At 42.4% G+C, this 22,235-nt stretch overlaps 1 protein-coding gene across 1 annotated transcript in view; it reads left to right on the forward strand.

Annotated features, from left to right (window-relative positions):
* Positions 1-22,235, forward strand: part of NRG3 (neuregulin 3) — a 1,009,392-nt gene that overhangs the window by 378,584 nt on the left and 608,573 nt on the right. The window lies entirely within an intron of this gene.

The raw sequence follows: 22,235 nt of genomic DNA on the forward strand, positions 1-22,235 counted from the left end.
GCATTCCAGATCATGTGGAAACCCCCACGGATAGAGGAGACGCTCCACTTCAGACAGTTGCACTCCATGCATACAGGGTGATAACAGCAATGATGGAGGGGGGTAGGGCTAGCACCCCCCCCCCATGTTTATACAACACACTTTCAAGATGCCTGATTAGGGCTTATAAGAGTACGTGTTTGTATTAGGGCTGAGAGAAAGCACTACTCTATTCCAGGTGGTCAATTTGGATGTGTTTATTTCTCAGGGAACTATGCTTCTGAACCAGTTTGGACTGGTTTAGAGAAAGGATGGGATGCTTACAGTAACACATTGCTAACATCATCATAGAGGTATTCTGGGACTAGATATGGCAGCCAGTCTTTTGCTCTGGTTTATTTATTTTATTTATTTATTACACTTATATCCTGCCTTTTTCCCTCCTTAAGGAACACAAGGCAGCATACATAATCCTCTTCTCCATTTTATCTTCAGAACAACAACCCTGTGAGCATAGGTTGGGCTGAGAGTCTGTGACTGGCTCAAAGTCACCCAATCAGCTTCCACGGCTGAGTGGGGACTGGAACCTGGATCTCCCGACTCCCAGTGCAACACTCTAGCTGCTACACCACACTGGCTCTCCAGTTAGATATTTATCAATAATACTTGTATACTGCTTACTACCTATTGCAGTGGTGCACTTTTAAACAGTCTATGATCTTAATTTCTTTTTAAGCTGCTGGCTGTGCCATGGTAACCATTTCTTCTCATCCTCATCTAGACCAAACCTGACAGCCCAATCACCCTCCTCACAAATTAATTTTATTTATTAATTTTTATTTATTACATTTCTATACCACCCAATAGCCGAAGCTCAAATCAGAGATCACAGCCATCTTATCATGGAACACTTTGCTCATTTCGGGAGAACTAGTGGTTTCAGAGAGGGTGATCAGGAGGTTCTTGGGAGCAGTGTGGACTGGATGAATGTCAGTAACTTGGAACTGAATCTTGAGAGGCTGGATATACTGTTGGGTGGCAATTCATCTGCTCATGGAGGTGGTGTTCTGACAGCTCTGAAGGGGGTTACATTATTCCTGAAGGACCAGATAACAAGTGCTATTAAATCCATCCTTATCACTTGAGGTTCAAGTAGCCTAGGTAACATAACATAAAGAACCATCCATCAGTTGTGGCTGATACTGGCTAAGACCTGTCCTGGACAGAGAGACTCTAGCCAGTTATCCATGCTCTAGTAACTTCTAAGTTGTATTTCTGCGATGTGTTTTTTGTGGGACTGGCTTTGAAGGCAGTTAGAAAACTTCAGCTCACTCAGAAAATGTGGCTAGATCATGAACAGGGAAGGGATCGTAGCATGCTTGTAATGATGAAACAACTCAATTCAAAGTGCTGATCTTAGCCTTTAAAACCATGCAGAGCTTGTTGGACAGCCTCATCTCATATGTGCCTGCCTGCCCACGTACATTATCATCGGAGGCCTTTCTCTGGATGCCACCTGAAATATTGCAGGTGGCAACTAAAGGAAGAGTCTTTTCAGTCATGGCTTCGTGCCTTTGAAATACCCTCCCCAGGGCAGCCTGCCTGGACCTGGAGCCTTTTACACTGTCATTTAGGTGCCAGGCAACAGTGTTTCAGTTTCACCCAGTCTTTTAAGAACTGCTAGCATTAGCATTTTAACTTAGCACAATTTGATTTTACAGTCTGTTGCTATTTTTAGTTTGAAGTGTATGTTCTCTGTGTCTGCCGCCGTTATTTATTTATTTATTTATTTAATTATTTCTAGTAATATTTGTTTCTTACTACCTTGTAATCTATGCAGGGAACATCAGTTTATTTTGAATGTAGGGGATTTAAATAACCAAACTTGGTTGATTTTGGTTTAAATCAACCAAAAGTCACAAGCATATTTAAAAGAGTTGCAAAACTTATCTTGGGTTTGGGGAGGGAACTGTGTTGCTGCCATTGTGTGTGGTGGAAGCCAATATGTGTGTTCAATTGATCTTACTCCCACATAAGAGTACATAGGATTGCAGGTTAAGTGAGCCATGCCCTAGGCTGAGATGAAATTTCAGTTGGGAACTTCCTGGCTCAGAACGTGTTTAATTATCACTAGCTGTAGTAAGTAGACTCTAGGTGTTATTAACTGAGGAGTAACTAAAGCTGCCTTTAAAAGTAGAAAATTACTGCTTTGCTTCTGCCACTCCCATCCCAAAATGATGACTAAACCTTGCATATTCAGATGTAATAATAGTACATAAAAGTCCTTGCTATATTATTTGTGTTAATCAGAAGATTTTTCTCTTTCCCTTGTCTGGTTTAATTAAATATGAAATGCCTATTCAGAGGACAAAAACGTACAGTAGAAATAATATTTGTTACACACACACACACACACACACATGCAGAGAGAGAGAGAGAGAGAGATTCAGAAGGGTGCATGTTTCAAGTTGGCTTATATATACATTTCTGTTACCTCCAAAGGCTTTTTTTCTCAGAAGGACAGTCATACTCCATAATCATAATTTCTGTCATAATTCCCATATTTTTCTTCATGAATTTTAATGGTGATATGGGCATGTTGACTAAACAGTTTACAGACCAATCTTAGGCATGTTTCCTCAGAAGCATATCCCACTGAGTTCAATAGGACTTTCTTTCCACAGGATTGTAGCCCTAGAAAATCCTAATGCACCAAAGTATTGCAGAGAAGCGGGTCCCGAATAGGGAGTACTGAAATGGACATGATGAGATTTTATACAGTGGTTTCAGTGAAGCTGCTGGACACACTCTGCATCATAGCAGGCAACCACACATGTATCTCTGTTTTGATGAGGTATTTCACAGGTTCTGTCAGTGAACTATTTATTTCTGAAAACTCATGCACGGTTGTGTGGTTGTTTGGGGTAAAGCTATCAGTGCAACAAATGTACCATATTGATTAATAGACTGTCCGTTGGTTTGGCTGGTTTCCTGCAACTAACACCAGAGTTTAAGTGCATTGTCTGGCTTGTGTTGCATGCAAAATGCTTTTTCTGACTATATGGGATCAATGTTAAGATCAGCCCTTCCCAACACAGTGCCCTCCAGATGTTTTGGACTACAGTTCTCAGAATTCCTGCCCATTAGCCATGCTGACTACAGCTTATAGCAGTTGAAGTCCAAAACATCTGGAGAGCACCAGGTTGGGGTGGGCTGGTTTAGATGGTACCACCTACTAAACTGCTATCTCTAAGTAAGCCTCATTGAAGACACTTGAACGGAATGAGGAAGCTGAGGATTGCTCTTCAGTTTTGAAATTGCATTCACCATATTAGGTCAAAACAAGAAACAACTGGCCTTACAGGACAGTGTTTATAATTGGTATACAATATTACCACCTGGTATTTCTGATGCTGTGGTATTTGCATAGTCTAGCAATTGGCATGCACAGAAAGAAATGTTCCAAGAAACATGTATTGTATTGTATTAACAATACAACTCCATGTTCATGCTGTGAGAAAATATTATTGAATTATTTATTTATTTATTACATTTATTAATCGCCCATCTGACTGGTCACCCAGCCACTCTCAATTAGTAACTGATGTTCTGAATGCTGAGGTTTACGGATCCATTTCCACTGTAAACAAAAGAGGGGCACGTCTAGCAATAGAGATGTATTAGCTGCAAAGTCTGAAGTCAGTTTTAATTGCTTGTCAGTGGACGTGGAGTTTGTAGACTGAGCTGTCTGTGAACAGTATTTATTTTGAAGCCTCTAGATATATTGTCAATAATGTAAGCAGCATCTGCCAAAGTGTGCTAGAAGATATTTTCCCATGTGATAGTGTAAACCTCTTTCCTCTCCTTGAGAAATGATCTTGGACACATGCTAACAGATGCAGCAGTGTCCACAAAATTCTTATCTCCCTAAATAATTCAAAATCTCTCTCTTCCCCTGTCTCTGTTCCTAGCCCAAATCTACACATGCGGGAGAATGAGGTGATAGAATGCACTAAAGTACTTCAGATGGGAGGTGAAGGATATATAAAAAACCTAACACCTTGCAAAACACTAGCACACATCATGGAGAGGGGCTCAACTCCAGCCCTGTCCCAGCTATGCTGGTGTTCTACTTGCAGGTAGTGTTTTCATTTAGGTAGGAGAGAGTTTTTAAAACATGTGATTTTCCCCACTGCAGTCCATTCTACCATCTAATTCTCCTTCTCCACCTCATTCTTCTAGTAAGTCTAAATGTAGTCCTAGGGCTTTTCTACATGAGGCTTTTAACCCTCCACTTTACCGAGGCTTGTGCTTCCTGGATTCTTTGTGGGATTAAGATCGACTGCTTTACACATGCCTTTTTCTAGGGTTTTTCTTTCTTTGCCTTTCCATATCTCCCATTACACAACCACTAGATGGTACTGTGATATAGTGGAATTGTGCAAATACAACAGAGTTTCATGCCGCCATTCACCAACATACCAGACTTTTTTTTTTGTTAGAAACACCCCCACCCCCCGCTGTAATGGTTGCAAAGCATGGGCGAGGCCCTTGAGGATGACACTGTCATTGTGTAAAGCACCCACAAACTGCCATGATGAGTGAGGAATCACAAGTGCACAATAAATGCCTCATGTAGAAAGGCTCTTAGTATCCAGAGCTTAAAGTGGTCTCCCTTCTTTTCAGTAATAAGGCATTCTTCTTAACTGCAAGTAATTACAAAGCTCAAGTATAGCAAATTGTCCATGGCCCCTGAATGCGCTTGAATCAGCCTTGGCTGAATCACCAAGGGCATCGAGGAGCATGTACCCATGTTTGTTGAAGATGTGAGAGTTGAAACAAACCTTGAAACCATGACCTCTGGCCTAGGAAATACTAACCCCAGATATATGGGAGGTGTCTGCAGTTGCTTAGTGATAATGGTTAGGACACAGATATTGCATGTGGCTCTTCGTAGTTCTTTCTCCACAGATGTATACTTGGTGGTATACTGCCTCACTTTTGATTATCCAGGAGCAGATAATATTGTCCATGATAGGGCATGGAAATAATTTAGTTTAGCCATGGAGGCATTAGGAAAGATCATGACAACCAATTTGCTAACAGTGATATTAAGATCAGGCCTGAATGGAAGGATTTATCTTCTATGTTTTGCATAGTTTACACCACTCATGGAGCAGAGTGTCATTGATTCCTGGGTGGTGTCCCTCTACCCACTCTTCCCAAAGATGTTTCCAGAGAGGAGTGACAGGTACCAGAGCAGAGGACCATCTACAGACTGTTATTACACTGCTTATGCTGCTTTTCCCTTGTCATTACACTCAGAACACTATCGTTCCACTTTGATTTCACTCCGCATGTTGCCATTCCAGGGGTGTACTTAACCTCAGTCTATTTTGGCTCATTTAAAACTACAGAATGTAATGTGATCTTACGTTACAGAAGTTTATTGGTTGCCAGAATCTCACAGATGAGAATACCCTGCAAGGTCTTACAGATATAGAATCTGAACCTAGACCTGGTTCCATTCTGCAGGCTAGGCGTCTTTAATCTATCTGAACCTAAGCTGAGTTTGGAATCAATGTGCTCTAAAGGGATTCCTTGGCACACTTCCAGTCAAATTTAGTAACACATTGCAGGGCTTATGGCAAAGATCCTGGGGGGAAATGTGTCAAGTTTCCTTTGTTGGAGAAAGTGACAGAGTGGTGATATGCTAGTAGCCAGACTAGTACAATTTGCACTAGTACTTTTCTGATACTGACTTTTGGTTTAGAGTCGGACTAGACACGATTGCCTCAGGCCCATCTCTTTCTATGTGGATCTGCTCCAGTCATGTATAAGGCATGGGGTCAGGGGCTGACTTAAAGAGCAAATGGGGAGCTGACCCCTATGCTTGTAGTTTATCTCCCCACAGTCTGCATTCCATGGTACTGTTTTTTCCTTGCAGCCGAGCACTGACACCAGAAGATTGTACTAGAAGGATGAGCTTTGAGAGGTGAGGGTTCAGTACACCGCCTCCCCCCGCCCCCAAAAGACCCACTTGTAAAGAACCAGGTTGGCTGCTATCACATCTAGTTTGGCCCTCAGTCACTGAAGGAGGAACATCTTTCTAATCCACCAATTAATTTGTGTTGCTTGTGCAGAGATTAGCATTATCTGAGTGTGCTACATTGGGAGAGAAAAACATACGCTTTCAAGGTGATGGCACAAGCTCTCCTCTGCCATTCTTGTCTTTCTTTGGGATTCTGAAGTAAAAGATCCAGACAGGTAGTGAAAAGATTAAAGGAGTGAAAATGAGATTTAACCCCCCCCCCCCACATGGCCACATAACATAAAGTGAATGATGTATGGATCCCTTTATATGAAGGGATTCTGAGAATAATGTAAAAGTTTTATAGCCTGATTGTATATTCCCACACCATTAGGATGTCAGAATGATAGATGCTGCAGTGAATAATAATTTTTTAGACATCCTACCTTGGAATATGGAACTAGTTGAGGGTTAAAATTGTATTATTTATCTCCAGCCTTCCTTTCTATGAGGCATATTCCCTGACCTACTTCTCTAGCTTCCTGGAGTAAGACAGCAACATTGTCCACAAGATAAGCTATTAACAAGTCTTCAATAACAAATAGCTTTACTTGCAGCTAAACACTTCTGTGGTGTCTGTTTGCATGCATAGAGTTGTTAAAAATTTCTGCCATGTATGTTTTAATGACAAGGTTATAAAATATACAACTAAGGCTGTAATCTTATACACACTTACCTGTCCCACTGATCTTAATTGAGCTTATTTCTGAGTAGACAAGCATAGGTTTGTGCTGTAAATTTCTCCCTCTCTCCTCCCCACACTACCCAGTTCCTCACATTTGTTTTTGGAGCATTTATGAGGTCTCCTTATGTCAGGGGTGCTCAACTTGTGGCCTTCCAGATGTGTTGGCCTTCAACTCCCATTAGCCTTAGACAGCCAGGATGTCTGAAACAATGGACAAGCCCAGGAATACTTACTAGCTCCCTTAGACATCTAACAAAACTCATACCATTATGTATCAGCTGCATTGATTACTGGCTAGTTTCCAAGACCAGTTCAAGTTCCCTTTTATTATTATGACATAATCTGAGCTCTCCTGGGCTGGGCTCAACATATATTAGGGAAAGCATCTGTCTGTCTGATCCCCACTTACCATTTAAAATCCTAGGGAAGAGAACCATCACCACATAGACAAGTATGACCACATACAGCAACCTTTCCCAACCCCTCAGTGAGGGGAGTTGTAGGCCAAAACATCTGGAGAGCTACAAATGGATCATGTTACTTTGGGTAGCTGTTAGTCTCTTGCAGCAAAAAACAAACCATGCTGTGGCACCTTAAACACTGACACATTTATTTTAGCCTAAGCCTTTGTGGATTAGAGTCCATCAGAGACCAGCGGATAACCCTTGGGATATCACTTCATGCTTCTGATGAAATGGACTCTGGTCTACAAGAGCTTATGCCATATGTTTGTTAATCTTTAAGGTGTCACAAGTCTCTTTGTCCCCCTTCCCACCCACCATTTTATCTGAAACATGAAATAAAAGAAGGAAATGGCTGAGGACGCAAATTTTCATCATACCAGAGGGGCCATGTCCTTTTCATACAGTGCTCCATTGGGCAGGACCAGAGATACACTACAAGGCAACCGTCAGGAAGAACCCGTGCAATTGGCTCTGCCCATGTGGTTCTTGCTTTGAAACATTATTGTAGTTGTGGGAAGCAATTGAGGGGCAGGGGGAATGACTGCTGTGATAATAGTAATGCATGAAGGAGAGAATTTCACAGCCCGTAGCTCCAAAACAGAAAAAAGAAGTACTCTATATTTAAACCTTTCCCAGTTGGATGCCCTCCAGATGTTTTGGACTCTGATTCCCATCAGTCCCAGTCAGCATGGCCAGTGGTCAGGAATTCTGGGAGTCGTAGTCCAAAACATCTGGAGGCTACCAGGTTGGGAAAGGTTGCTGTATGTGGTCATACTTGTCTATGTAGTGATGGTTCTCTTCCCTAGGATTTTAAATGGTAAGTGGGGATCATACAGACAGATGCTTTCCCTAATATATGTTGAGCCCAGCCCAGGAGAGCTCAGATTATGTCATAATAATAAAAGGGAACTTGAACTGGTCTTGGAAACTAGCCAGTTATCACTGCAGCTGATACATAATGGTATGAGTTTTGTTAGATGTCTATGGGAGCTAGTAAGTATTCCTGGGCTTGCCCATTGTTTCAGACATCCTGGCTTGACTCTGATTCCATATGGTTGCTAGGTTTCAGGGTCTGTCCTGAAATGTCAGAGTTTTAGCCTTCTTCTCAGGGTGTCTAGGAGAAGGACTAAAATCTCAATGGGAGGGGACAAAAGCAAGGGGGGCAGCAGGCTTTTTTGTGTGTGCTTGGCCTAAGAGCTTCTACTATTTTCTCCAGCTCCCTTGTCCATTACACTCCATCCTGAGGCATCAGACACACTCAGGCTTTTCCCTTAATACCCTTTGCCATTCTCTGTTCTTACCAGGCACCACTAGGCTGCCCCCTCCTGATCTCTCAGGCACCGTCTCTTAGCTTCCAGGCTCTGCTCCCTATATGTCAGGGTCTGAATCTCAGGAGGCCTGGCAACCCTATCCAGAAAGCATATCCACTAGGTCAGGGTTGGGGAACATGTGGCCCTCCAGATGATGTTAGACTGCAACTTCCATCATCCCTTGCTATTGGCCATGCTGGCTAGGGCTGATGGGAATTTTAGGTCCAAACATCTGGAGGGCCACATGTTCCCCACTCCTGTATTAGTTAGATCTTTCCTCTGTGTCAGTGATTCAAGCAGCTAGCTGGATTGAGGTTGCTCTGAACTACTTCATGGATTTATAGTAGCACTGTGCCAATTTTTTTAATCAGTTTATTTTTGACCATTCATTGGGGGAGGGGTGAAAAGAAATTGCACCCAAACATTTGTGGGAAGGGGCAAGAATTTCAGAGCAGTTTCTCAGGGTGCAGGGCTTCAGTGCTTACTGTACTGTGAGGAGGTGGCTGAGGGGAGTGGGGGAGCTCTTTCTTTCACCATTTCCCCTGTTCCGTCTTTGCAGCTTCTCTGGCTGCTTGAGCTTCTTGGAAAGCCCCCTGGAGGACTTAGCCAGGGCTTCCTCCCTCGGTGCTTCCCTGTGCTGCTGCCTGCAGAGTGCCTGAAAGCTGAGAGAGGCATTTTTTGTTTTTGCTTTGTTGTTATTAAAAGTCCTTTTAATAACAACAGGAAGAAAAATAATAAGAAAAATAACAATAACTCCTCGCTCAGTTTCAGGCATTCAGCAGGCGGCCGCACTGGAAAGCCCCGAGGGAGGGAGTCCTGCCGAAGTCCTCCAGGGGCCTTTCCAAGAAGCTCAAGCAGTCGGAGAGGCTGCAAGGACAGAACTGGGGGAGGGGGATAGTAAAAGGAAGAGCACGAGCACACGCCCCTCGGCCACCTCCTTACGGTAAGGTAAGCACTGAAGCCCTGAACTCTGAGAAATTTCTCTGACATTCTCAGCAACCCAACAAAAGAGGCAGAAAAATGGCTGCCTCTTTCACAGGGAAACAAAGATGCTGTGAAAGGTCAGGTGGGGTTTTAGCACAGCACTAATCTGTAGGCACATCTCATCGCTGAGAATGATAAGGATAAACACTGGAACAGCGAGGTAGGGGTTGTAAGTGGGAATAAATGCCCACAGAAAATTATGATGGCTGCATTCATAGTAAAATATTGGGTATGTTAATGTTGATAGAGAAATATGGCAGCCATCCAGTTCTACCATTTATACACAATACCAATGCTAACGGACTATAAAATATTTATTCAGTACTTTTTGAAAGGCAAAATTTCAAGATGCTCTCCCATTATTTTTAATCTGTTCAGCATGAATTTTTAAGTTACAAATGTCTGCCAACTCTGGCAAGATAAAGTGAATACATAACAAAATTAATACTGAGCAGGCAGCAGCAGAAAGCATAGACTGTGCTTTGATTCAGGGTGGATTGGAGTGATTAATGTAACAGCAGATCTTCCCAAATTGTTAAGAACAAAAACCTTCCAAACTTGTTATCAGACCAGGATCAACAGAAATGGACACTGTCTGAGCCTTGTGGCCACAAGAGGTCTACAAAGCATTTGAGAAGAACTAGGTACTTTAATTTCAAGGAAAAGATGGTTAAGGAAGGTCATGTGACTGTTTCAACATTATCATGAAGGATTTCTGCAAGATTACAAGAACTATAGAAGTAATGATAACAAATAATGGTTTTAAGAGATAGCAGAGGCAGGAATTCAGATTAGGAATCATGTATTTCACATGAGGAAATACAAATAATCTATAAGCGTAGTTTTGCAATCTCCCTGGACTATTTTTTAGTTATTTTTATGTATTTTTTAAAGAATTTATATGCCACCTTCAAAACAGAGGTTTTCTTAAGGTGGCTTAGAATCAATGCTGTAAAAATATTTAAAAACCAATATCTATTTTTTAAAAAAACTAACTACAGACAGTCCCCATTACAATTTAAAACGTAGAGCAGTAAGAGTTTAAAAATCCAACCCATATTTTAATTTTAAAAGGTCTTTAAGGATTCTTTAAAGGGAAACAGGGAAGGAGCCAAACTGACTTAGCTCCCTTGTGAGGGAGCTCCAGAGATGGAGAGCCACCAATGAAAAAACTTTGTCTCTTGTTCCTGCCAATCTAGGTTGTGGAGAGATGAGACATTCAGGTTGTGAAGGGGAGCTTTCCCCCACCATGGTTTAAAACATATGTGGTTATACGTCAGGAGCACCTATATTTTTGGGCAACTCAGTGGAATGGAGAGTCTATGTCTAAACAATTGGCCTAAATATGCCAAGGAAGCATACCAAACAGAAAATCCTTGTGAAACAAAAATCACGTAACTGATCTGTTTGATTGAGGCATAAATAGAACCACAAACACACAACAAGTGCTGTTGGATATATTTAAATATATTTAAATTTTGTGTGTGTTTGTGTGTGTATTTGCAATTTAATTTTGCATATATCTAAGATATATGGGGTCTTTAAACTTGGCTGGGAATATCTCTTTCTTTCTCCACTGTCCAGTAAATTAAATTTGAAGTGGTGCCTCTGGTTGTGAAAAATCGTTGCTTGGTACTTGATAGAGATAAGTAGCTACAGGGAACATTATGACAGGATAATGGTGGCAGAGGCTGCCCATCCCTAGAAGTTTAATCCAGGAATTTTATGATATTGGTATTGGGCCTTGGGCTTGCATGCTCCCCTTTCCACTTCCCTTACTGCAGAGAGAAGGAAATGAATGAACAAGGAGGAGATCTCATGTTTCTTCCACACTACCAGCATCTATCCTATGCACAATCTGAGATATCCCACATTCAAATAAATACGGACAGGATCTCCTGGTTCTTTTATTAGCTTTTTACCATGGTGAGAGTGAGTGGGAGAGAGGTATGGGAAGAATGGGAGCATATGAACCTGAGATTTTTTCCTGCTCCCACCCTAGCTAGAATGTTGTTGTTCAGTCGTTAAGTCGTGTCCGACTCTTCGTGACCCCATGGACCATACCACACCAGGCCTTCCTGACCTCCGCTCTCTTCCGGAGTGTGCTCAAGTTCATATTCATTGCATCGGTGATGCTATCTAGCCATCTCATCCTCTGCTGCCCCCTTCTCCTTCTGCCTTCAGTCTTTCCCAGCATCAGTGACTTTTCCAGTGACTTTTCTCTTCGCATTAGGTGGCCAAAATATTTGAGCTTCAGCTTCAGTATCTGTCCTTCCAGCTTCAGTATCTGTCCTTCCAATGAGCAGTCAGGGTTGATTTCCTTTAGGATTGATTGATTTGACCTCCTTGCAGTCCAGGGGATTTGTAGGAGTCTTCTCCAGCACCACAGTTCGAAAGCATCAATTCTTCGGCGCTCAGCCTTCCTTATAATCCAGCTCTCACAGCCATTCGTTGCTACTGGGAAAACCATAGCTTTGATTATACAAACCTTTGTTGGCAAGGTGATGTCTCTGCTTCTTACTATGCTGTCTAGGTTTGCCATAGCTTTCCTCCCAAGGAGCAAGCGACTTTTAATTTCATGGCTACAGTCACCGTCTGCAGTGATCTTGGAGCCCAAGAAAATAAAATCTGTCACTGCTGCCATTTCTTCCCCTTCTGTATGCCAGGAAGTGATGGGGCCAGATGCCATGACCTTCGTTTTTTTAATGTTGAGTTTCAAACCAGTTTTTGCACTCTCCACCTTCACCCTCAACAAGAGGCTCTTTAGATCCTCTTCACTTTCTGCCATTAGGGTGGTATCGTCTGCGTATCTGAGGTTGTTGATAATTCTCCCAGCAATCTTAATTCCGACCTGTGATTCATCCAACCTGGCGTTTCTCATGATGTACTCTGCATATAAGTTAAATAAGCAGGGCGACAATATGCAGCCTTGTCATACTCCTTTCCCAATTTGGAACCAATCGGTTGTTCCATGTCTGGTTCTGACTGTTGCTTCTTGACCCTCATACAGGTTTCTCAGGGACAGGTAAGGTGGTCTGGTACTCCCATCTCTTTAAGCATTTGCCAGAGTTTGTTGTGATCCACACAATCAAAGGCTTTAGTGTAGTCAATGAAGCAGAAATAGACATTTTTCTGGAATTCTCTTGCTTTCTCCATGATCCAGCGAATGTTGGCTATTTGATCTCTAGTTCCTCTGCCTCTTCGAAACCCAGCTTGTACTTCCGGTAGTTCTCAGTTCACATGCTGCTGAAGCCTAGCTTGTAGGATTTTGAGCATAACCTTGCTGGCATGTGAAATGAGCGCAATTGTACAGTAGTTTGAACACTCTTTGGCATTCCCCTTCTTTGGAATCAGAATGTAAACTGACCTTTTCCAAACTTGTGGCCACTGTTGAGTGTTCCAAATTTGTTGGCATATTGAATGCAGCACTTTAACAGCATCATCTTTTAGGATTTTAAATAGCTCAGCTGGAATACTGTCATCTCCGCTAGCTTTGTTGTTAATAATGCTTCCTAAGGCCCACTTGACTTCACTTTCTAGGATGTCCAGCTCAAGTTCAGAGACCGCACTATGACTATCATGGCTATCAGGGACATTAAGATCTTTCCTGTATAGTTCTTCTGTGTATTCTTTCCACCTCTTCTTAATCTCGTCATCTGCTTCTGTTAGGTCCCTGCCTTCTTTGTCCTTTATCATGCCCATCTTTGCACAAAATGTTCCCTTGATAGCTCTGATTTTCTTGAAAAGATCTCTAGTCTTTCCCATTCTATTGTTTTCCTTGATTTCTTTGCATTGTTCATTTAAGAAGGCCTTCTTGTCTCTCGTTGCTATTCTCTGGAACTCTGCATTCAGTTGGATATATCTTCCCCTTTCTCCCTTGCTTTTTGCTTCCCTTCTTTCCTCAGCTACTTGTAAAGCCTCATCAGACAGTAGGGATGAACGAAAGTCCCTTACCTGTCCTCGAAGCATGCTTCGCGGTGGGGGGGAGGCGCTTTGCTTCTCCCCCCTCATGCGAGGGGGGGGAGGTGCCCTGCCTCGCCCGGCCGAAATTCAGGCCGGGCAGAAGCGCCCCGTCTACCTGGCCGCGAAAAAACAAAAAACCACCCCCGTGATAGGCTACGTAATGATTAACGTAGCCTATCACAGCTGACTTTGGAGATCTAGCCGTGATAGGCTACATTAATCGTTATGTAGCCTATCATGGGGTTTTTTTGGGTTTTTTACTGCACTTGTAATGGCGGCGGCGGCAGCCGCCCCCGCCCCTGACGAAGACCCGACGAACCGCTGCCAGGACCCGCCGCCGGGAGGGACATTCGTGAAAGGTAAGTCCCATCCCGGGGGGGGCGGGGGGGTGGAGAAGTTCACCGCCGATTTCGGGGGGCCGAATGCGTTGGCATTCGGCCTCACCGAGATTCATGGAGAAATTCTCAGAAATTCTCCGCCATCCCTATAACAGCCACTTGGCTTTCTTGCATTTCTTTTTCTTTGGAATGGATTGAGTTGCGGCCTCCTGAACAATGTTACGGACCTCCGTCCATAGTTCCTCAGGCACTCTGTCTATCAGGTCTAATCCCTTAAATCTATTCGTCCCCTCCACTGTATATTCATAAGGGATATGATTGAGGTCATACCTGAATGGTTTAGTGGTTTTCCCTACGTTCTTCAATTTAAGCCGAAATTTTGCAATAAGAAGCTCATGATCTTAGCTGCAGTCAGCTCCAGGTCTTGTTTTTACTGACTGTAAAGAGCTTCTCCATCTTTGGCTGCAAAGTACATAATCAATCTGATTTCGATATTGACCATCTGGTGATGTCCATGTGTAGAGTCGCCTCTTGTGCTGTTGGAAAAGAGTGTTTGCTATGATCAGCGTGTTCTCTTGGCAAAACTCTATTAGCCTTTGTCCTGCTTCATCTTGTACACCAAGGCCATGCCTGCCTGTTATCCCGGTGATTTATTGACTTCCTACTTTAGCATTCCAATCCCCTAGAATCCTGGGGATCAAATCATGTCTAGGCAGGCCCCTAGGCAGGGCTGTGTCGGCGCATATAACAGCCACTAGGTAAGGAAAGGTTTGATTATGAGAGAAAGAATTAGGTTGTGGTGGTACGACTGTGCTCAGAGGATGACTGAATTAAAGGTAATTCTTCATATGGGATCACAGCTTAGTTGCGTGAAGATTGAAGAAAACTATTTTGCTTTGAAAAGAGGGTGAGAACTTCTAAGCAGGTGGAGACCAAATCCCATGCTACAAGTACAAACTGCATTAACACACACAAGCATGCATGCGCGCACACAGATTAAATGTTGGATGCAAGAATGAGTGACACAGAAGAATTTAAGAAGCGGGGCTGTGGTTGGAAATGAAGTTGTCCAGGTTGGAAATCCCTGAGCCATTAAGCCAAGCTGAGCAGTCCTCCTGCTTTTGGCTTTGCATGTAATTGTCTGGCACAGGATCTCTCATCTTTGTTTTCCTCTTCCCCTCCTTCTCACGCTGTCTTAAACTTGCCAAGTTGCAAGGAGGGGGAAGGAGGGAAGATGGTACCTGAAAGGGCAGGCAAAAGCTCTTTCTCTTTATGGAAGATTGAATAACACCATTTTACAATCACTTATCATAATTAAAACAATAATTCATACCACTTGATGTTAAGTCTATTAGCACAAATGATCTTCCAGGAAATCTGCCCAAGTGGCATAATTTTTATTAATATTTCCTTCCTAATAGATCTTCTAGTCTTATTAAGAGTACATTTCAACAAATATTGTGTTTACTTCAAGTATCAAGTAAATGTAGAGGAAGGAAGGACAAGCAATGTTTAAAAATTACACTCCTTGATTCAGGAGGAATAAATACTGACCCCAGAATTCCATTGTGCAGGCACTATGCTCAGAAATCTTCATTGCAGAGTAAGGAACAGTTTAAACACATCATTCAGCTCTTGGCTGCTGTTTTTTCTTTCTCCTCCACATCATTCCTCACAAGTTGGTAAACACTTAAAAGGGGGGAAGAGGGAAATTGGCAGTCAAGAGTTCTGGTGAGAGTAGATGAATGTCCATGGACTGGGTCTTTCCAGTCTTTAAAGAACTCTTGGGAAAAGATGCACTTTTCCCCCCAAAGAATTTACAAAAAAACACTTAGAAATATCCATTCCATTCCAAATGGAGGGAGTGGAATTCACCTATCACTTGTAAGAACTAAATGTAGTGACCACGAGAGGCCATGAAATCTTCCTTTTTTTTCTTTATTTCAACATCGGCCATTTGCATCAATAGAATGTTTAAGTGCATTTCTCTCATACTAAGAGTATCAACTGCCTATTTTAATTATTGTGGGCTGAAAACTCTGTATATTCTGGTCTGATTACTTCAATACGTTCAAGATTCAAGCTTAGTTATTGTATGGATAGTGTCATTATATAGTTTAATCACTAGGTGGCATTGGTCTTAGTTGTATCTGGGTAGAGTTGGAGTTTTCCTGTTCTTGTTCTGCTCTTGTTGGAGAGACAATCCCTTGTCTAGCTCTTCTAAATCTTCCATGATGGTTGTACACATTGGTAATTTCTATCAAGATTTGTAAAACAAAACTAGAGTTGCCATCAGATTTCCCTAAAAGCAAAATTCAAAGTGAATATGTATGTATGGAGGATCCTGTCAAGATGAATTGTGTGGGCTAGAAAATGGGTGGAGCCTGAGAGAAATAAATAGGACTTCATCTGTAAAGCTACACACGTCTGCTGTGCTGTACAATGTACTTGAAAGGGTGTAACAGAGAGGAAGGCCAGGATCTCTTCTCGATCCTCCCAGAGTGCAGGACACGGAATAATGGGCTCAAGTTACAGGAAGCCAGATTCCAGCTGAACATCAGGAAAAACGTCCTGACTGTTAGAGCAATACAACAGTGGAACCAATTACCTAGGGAGGTGGTGGGCTTTCCCACACTGGAGGCATTCAAGACGAGGCTGGACAGCCATCTGTCAGGGATGCTCTGACTTGGATTCCTGCATTGAGCAGGGGGTTGGACTCGATGGCCTTGTAGGCCCCTTCCAACCCTACTACTCTATGATTCTATGTCACCTCCGCATTCTCTTCTATGGAACTATGCTACCCCTGTCTTAGTCAAATTCTGAGCTTGATTAAGAGCCTTGCATAGAGACAAACATATAAATATAGAAGTTTTGCAGCTACTAAAAATTTTCTCATTTGTATTCAGTGACAAGCTGATATATTTGTGTCTGTTTTGGTAAACACATCACATCTATGTATTGTGAAGTGATATGTAGCTGTATTTCTAACCCATTCTTTCATTTACTATTTGCAAAATGTGTGCCATGTCACTGTTGGCATAAACTTGTTCTCTTTCAATGTTTGCTTCATATCAAAGTGAGAATGATAAGAAACAGCATTATTCATGGGCTGAATAACGGAGATACATCTGTCATTTAGTCTGAGACAGAGTTCTCACATTACACTTTAAAGAGGTTGGCACATTGTCATGAGTCACACCTATGCCTCAACTATATGCAAAGGGAATTGATGAGTGACATCATTAGCTTGGAGAGAAGTCCCAGAACTTGCAGATTGACACGTTGGTTGCACCTAATAAAGGCAGTGCCCTACTGTGGGTTTTGGATTTTTTCCTACTGAGAAACACAGCTACCTTTGCCTTTTGTGTGCCTTGATTGTGGTAATGCTTAACCACTGGCTTCCCATGAAGGAGGAGCATTTTCTTGAGCTTATTCCCATTGCATTAAGAGAAGCTGATGGTATCCTAAGGAAATAATAGATAGCATCACCGATGCAATGAATATGAACTTGAGCACACTCCAGGAGAGAGCGCAGGACAGGAAGGCCTGGCGTGCTATGGTCCATGGAGTCACGAAGAGTCGGACATGACTTAACGACTGAACAACAACAACAATTGAGTAACCTAGGAAATGATTACTCCTGTGATCTGACATTTCATTGGTCCTTCCCAATTTATGTGTTGTATTTGGAACTGAAGGTAAAAGTTCGGATTTCCAAGGAATTTTTCATTGTATTTGGTGGTGCTGGACTGGATGTTGTGCATTTTGTTGCTATATGTGACATTGGGCACTATTTAGACTACAGTGTATTGCAAATAAAGGGATAGGTTTTTTTTATAGCTCATGGAGTGGCATACTCAGTCATTCCACTTTTGTCTCCTTTTTGGCAGGGTGGGTCGGTGGGTATTGTCTCAAAAGCCTCTTTTTTTTTTTTACCAGAGTTAACAGTGGGAGAACATAAGTGTGTGTGTGTGTGTGTGTGTGTGTCTGTCTGTCCATCTATGCCATGGGGAAAAGTGTGTCCTCATCTCCAGCCACACTGGAGACTGTTTCTCAGTTCTCTCCTAAACAAGAATAAAGGAAAGGACTCTTAAACTCAACTACCGGTACACTTAATATTATGCCCTTTTCCCATTCTATGAAATTCATTCTACAACATAGTGCGGGCAATCTCTCTCTCTCTCTGTGTTTGTTTGCGATGTTCCATCTTTTGCAAATCTCCAGTAGCTGGCAAGCGTATTGTTTGTAGAGTGCACTGCATGACAGTTGAAGGACTACTTCATTATTGGCCCTGCCCTGCCCTTCTATAAAGAGAGTGGTTCTCCTGAAATTACTATAATTTAACATTTCCAGAAGCAGGATCTCCCCGCCCCCCTGTAATATGGTGCTACATCCACCAGAGAGTGGCTGTCAGATGAAATCTAATTGAATAGAATTGGATTGTCATTGTATTGAGTGTTGAGTGTGCAGCCGTTTAAAAGTGCTGATTAAAAATTAGAATGTAACGTCTTACCATTTAGCTGAGAGTTGGAATTCATGGTAAATGGGTAAAGGAGATTTAAATGATATCTTGACTTACAGAATAGCTTTGATTTAATAGAGAGCGAGAATCCAGAGAAGCTGTCAGTCAGGCATATGCAATGAAGCTATTTGATGCAATGAAGACTGTAGAGAATGTATGATGAGAATGTCCCGAGAACATCTTTTTCAAACGGTCCTTCCTGTAAATTCAGTCCACCCCGACTATGAAAATGGGCTACTGCAGCTAAAATTATCAGGATGTATGTCAGATTTCTGTGCATATCATTAACTCTGTTTGTGTGTGTGTGTGTGTGAGAGAGAGAGAGAGAGCAAATTATATCCTCCTTTTCCAGTTCCATCCACCCCTTTGCAACTCTCATATGGTCTAGGTTTGGCAGCACTCTTACCTAGTCCTAGCCTTGTCTTATCTTCATGGGGTATCAGGGTTTATGGGGATTCTCAATGATGTAGATAAAGCTTGCTTCTAAATTTTTCCAGGAGAGACAAAAACCTGCCATGGGAAGGAAGATGAATGTAGCACTGCAAATGATGAAGAATGGCCAGCATTCCCCCGGGAGAGCAAGGCTCAGTGGTAAAGCATGTGCTTTGCGTATGGTCACAACCCAGCCACTTTGGCCAGCCTGTGGCCAGTCACGAAGCAAACATTTCACATATGAGGCTCAGGGACTAGGGACGCTGAAGAAATTTGAGACAGACTAAAATGAGCTTGGATTTCTAAGAATCCAACCTGCAGAATCTGCTGCGGACCGACTTCCTCAGGCCGTGCGGAGTCTGTGGACTTTCAGATCTTTTTTGTTTTTACTTTCCCAAAATGTACACATATTTATTCATAGGAAAATATGCATGTTTCTGAGGAGACTGGCAGGGAAAAGTTGAATGGAATGGGGGACGATACGCTAAATGTTACGTACTAAGGAAATTATGTAAATTGTTGTGAACTGTCTTACAGAATTCTTTGTGTATTTTTCTGCATAACGAAAAAAATCGAATCCGGCTGTGAATGGATGATGAAACAAAAGCTACCTGACAATCGGTGAAACATAGATGGAGTGGATTTTACAAAGTCTGTACATCCTGATCAGGGACTGATGAGGCTGATAGGGCTCAGAGACAAGTAACTTGGCCAAGCAACGGCATACAAGAAAGAGGTGGGGTCTGATCCCCAAATGTCAAATCACATATTCTTCCCTATCTCCTCTAGCCCCCCCCCCCGGTTATTCCCACCCCCAGCTTACCTTTTTCTTTTCTTTTTCTGGGTGGCTGGGCACACGTTAAAATGAAGCACTGGGCTGTAGCCCTCACCCTGCCCTTTTCCAATTTTCCAAGAATGGCTCTTGGACAGAGATATGCTTTGAATATATATTCTGTAAACAAAATAAAAATCAGGCAAGGCAGGGCAGAGTGCCTGGAGGGTGCCAAGAGAGGTATCCGCAGGCACAATAAGAACTTAAGCAGGGCCCTGCTGGATCAGACCAAGGTTCATCTAGTCCAGGCACCATCTTGGAGACTCCAGGGATAAATAGTATCCATCATGACAGCAATTGTGGGAAAAGAGGATGGGGAGTCCCTGGAATTTAGAGTCCACCCTAGTGTTTAGGATTTTAGGCTGCATTACATATAGTATGTATTGTTGTTATTATTTATTATCCTCCCCATTCCCCGTAACATGGCTTGAAATTTATATTGTGTGTTGTTTGGTTTTAGTTTTTGTGAACCGCCCAGAGAGCTTCGGCTATTGGGCGGTATAGAAATGAAATAAATAAATAAATAAATAAATTTAATTCAGCCTCTATATAAGGGAAAACTGGAAGTCCTCCCCAACCCACACCAACTCTTTGTCATCCAAGAGTGACGTCCCCCTAACCTGCAGACATTTAGTTTGAGAACCCACAGCCACCTGCTCTCCCATTCTCCTTAAGTCCTTGACTGGCTGCCTCCTTTCTGCAGGTATGCCCTTAAAGTGCTAAATCCCTGGCTAAATCTTTTCCCCTTCTTTTCTGTTGTGTTACGGAGAATTCTTTCCCTGTACAATATAGCCCCTCCCTGGCTCAGGCCCCTTTCACCATCAGATGAAAATGGAGCTGCCTCCCACCGCATCCTGATAACATGCTTTAATGAGCTTCTGCCACACATTAAAAATGTGGCTGTTCAGGCAGGCATTTGGGGTGGGTTAGGGTATTTTTAGAAATACAATGTTTTAAAGTGGAAATTTGTTGTTTTAAACTGTTGTATTATTGTACATTGCCCAGAGTGGCCAGGTGACTGGCCAGATGGGTGATTAAGAAATTTAATAAATAAAATAAAAATAAAATAAACATGTTCTCATGAGGAGATTAATTCCTGCACCAGTTAAAAGTGAATATTGTTTCACTTCCAATATTCATTTGATTACTTCAAAATAGGGATATTTTGCTCCTGTAGAACTGAGCTATGACTGTACTGTGAGCATTTGAGAGTGATCAATTAGGCAGATAATACCAGAGACCTGATACCTTTCATTTTGAATGTTTTGTGTTGTGGAATACAGCACAGTGAGTTACTTCTGCCACGTTCTAGAGGAAAATGTTTTTTCAATAATCCTGTTGAAGGAAAGCAGTTTTGAAACGCTAAACCTGTGTTTCCTGTAGTCCCTGCAGTGGTTTTCCTTTCATAGTTAAGAATGTGCTGACTCTGATTCTCTTTAAAACATCATGTTATAAACGTTCCCTTTCAAAATTTAATGATGCTGTAACAAAAATATGTATGGTCTTGGGAGAAACAAAACAAATGGCATTGCATAGAAACTGTTTTATCTTGTAGCTGCAATGAACACAACAAATGGCAAAGTCTGGAGAGAGCTTTTTTTTTTTTTTAACTTCGTTTCTATTTTTAAAAGAAATTTTACCTGGTCATCAATGTGTTGTAGTTGTACTCTGTTCCCTCTTGCACAAAATTCCAATTAACCTTTCTTCTGTGTGCTACAGTTTGTACAGTATCACTTTTTGTGTATGGGAAAGAGTAAAGTTATGAATGCGAGTGGTTGCGGTGGTAGTTAAAATATTCTCTAAGCTTGCAATCTGCCTGACTCCAGTATTAAGGGAATACTTAGAAGGGTTGTTGCATTGCCTTGGATAAGAAATCTAATGTGAAATCCAGCCCACAGCTTACAGTTATTAGTGAGATCTCTGTTGCTGTCCCTGTGTAATACTCATGCCAGTTATAGAATATGTGACCCAGTGCAGAGATGCCCTAAAGTGGACCGAGTTGAGAAATATTTAATATACATTTGTAGATTAGGGTTGCTAACCAACCAGTATTTTACTGATCTAATCTCTAAAACAATAGGGAACAGGAAACAGCTGCCTTATATCGAGTCAGACCAATTGTTCATCTAACTCAATATTGTTTATACCAGCCTTCCCCAACCTGGTACCCTCTAGTATTGGACTGCAATTCGCATCATTCCCAGCCAACATGGCTATTGCAGCAGGTGGAGAAGGCTGGTTTACACTGACTGGTGGTAGCTCTCCAGAGTTTCAGACAGGATATTTCCCCAGCCCTACCTGGAGATGCTGGGGATGAACCTGAGACCTTCTGCATGCAAAGCAGCTCCTCTACCGCTGAGTTACAAAACAGCGAAGACCAGATTCCGCTGGGCCCCGCTCTTTTATCTGGTAGATTCCATCCTGATTCTGCGTTTGGTCTGGCAGATTACACATTAGATCTGCTGCTTTTTCCCACCCCAGGTGATCCCCCTAGCTCTGCCTTCCCTGTCCCCTGACCTATGTCCCAGAGCGTAGTCTGAAGGCACATGAGGCAGCCACCTTGCTGAAACTAAGCAGGTCTGGGTCTGGGCAGTGCTTGGAGGGGAGACCACCTGGGAACCACATGTAGCCACCT

The sequence above is a fragment of the Heloderma suspectum genome, chromosome 3 (genome assembly GCF_057233095.1).
Source record: "Heloderma suspectum isolate Gila_16-S chromosome 3, 16-S_ref, whole genome shotgun sequence".
In the NCBI taxonomy this organism is placed as follows: domain Eukaryota; kingdom Metazoa; phylum Chordata; class Lepidosauria; order Squamata; family Helodermatidae; genus Heloderma; species Heloderma suspectum.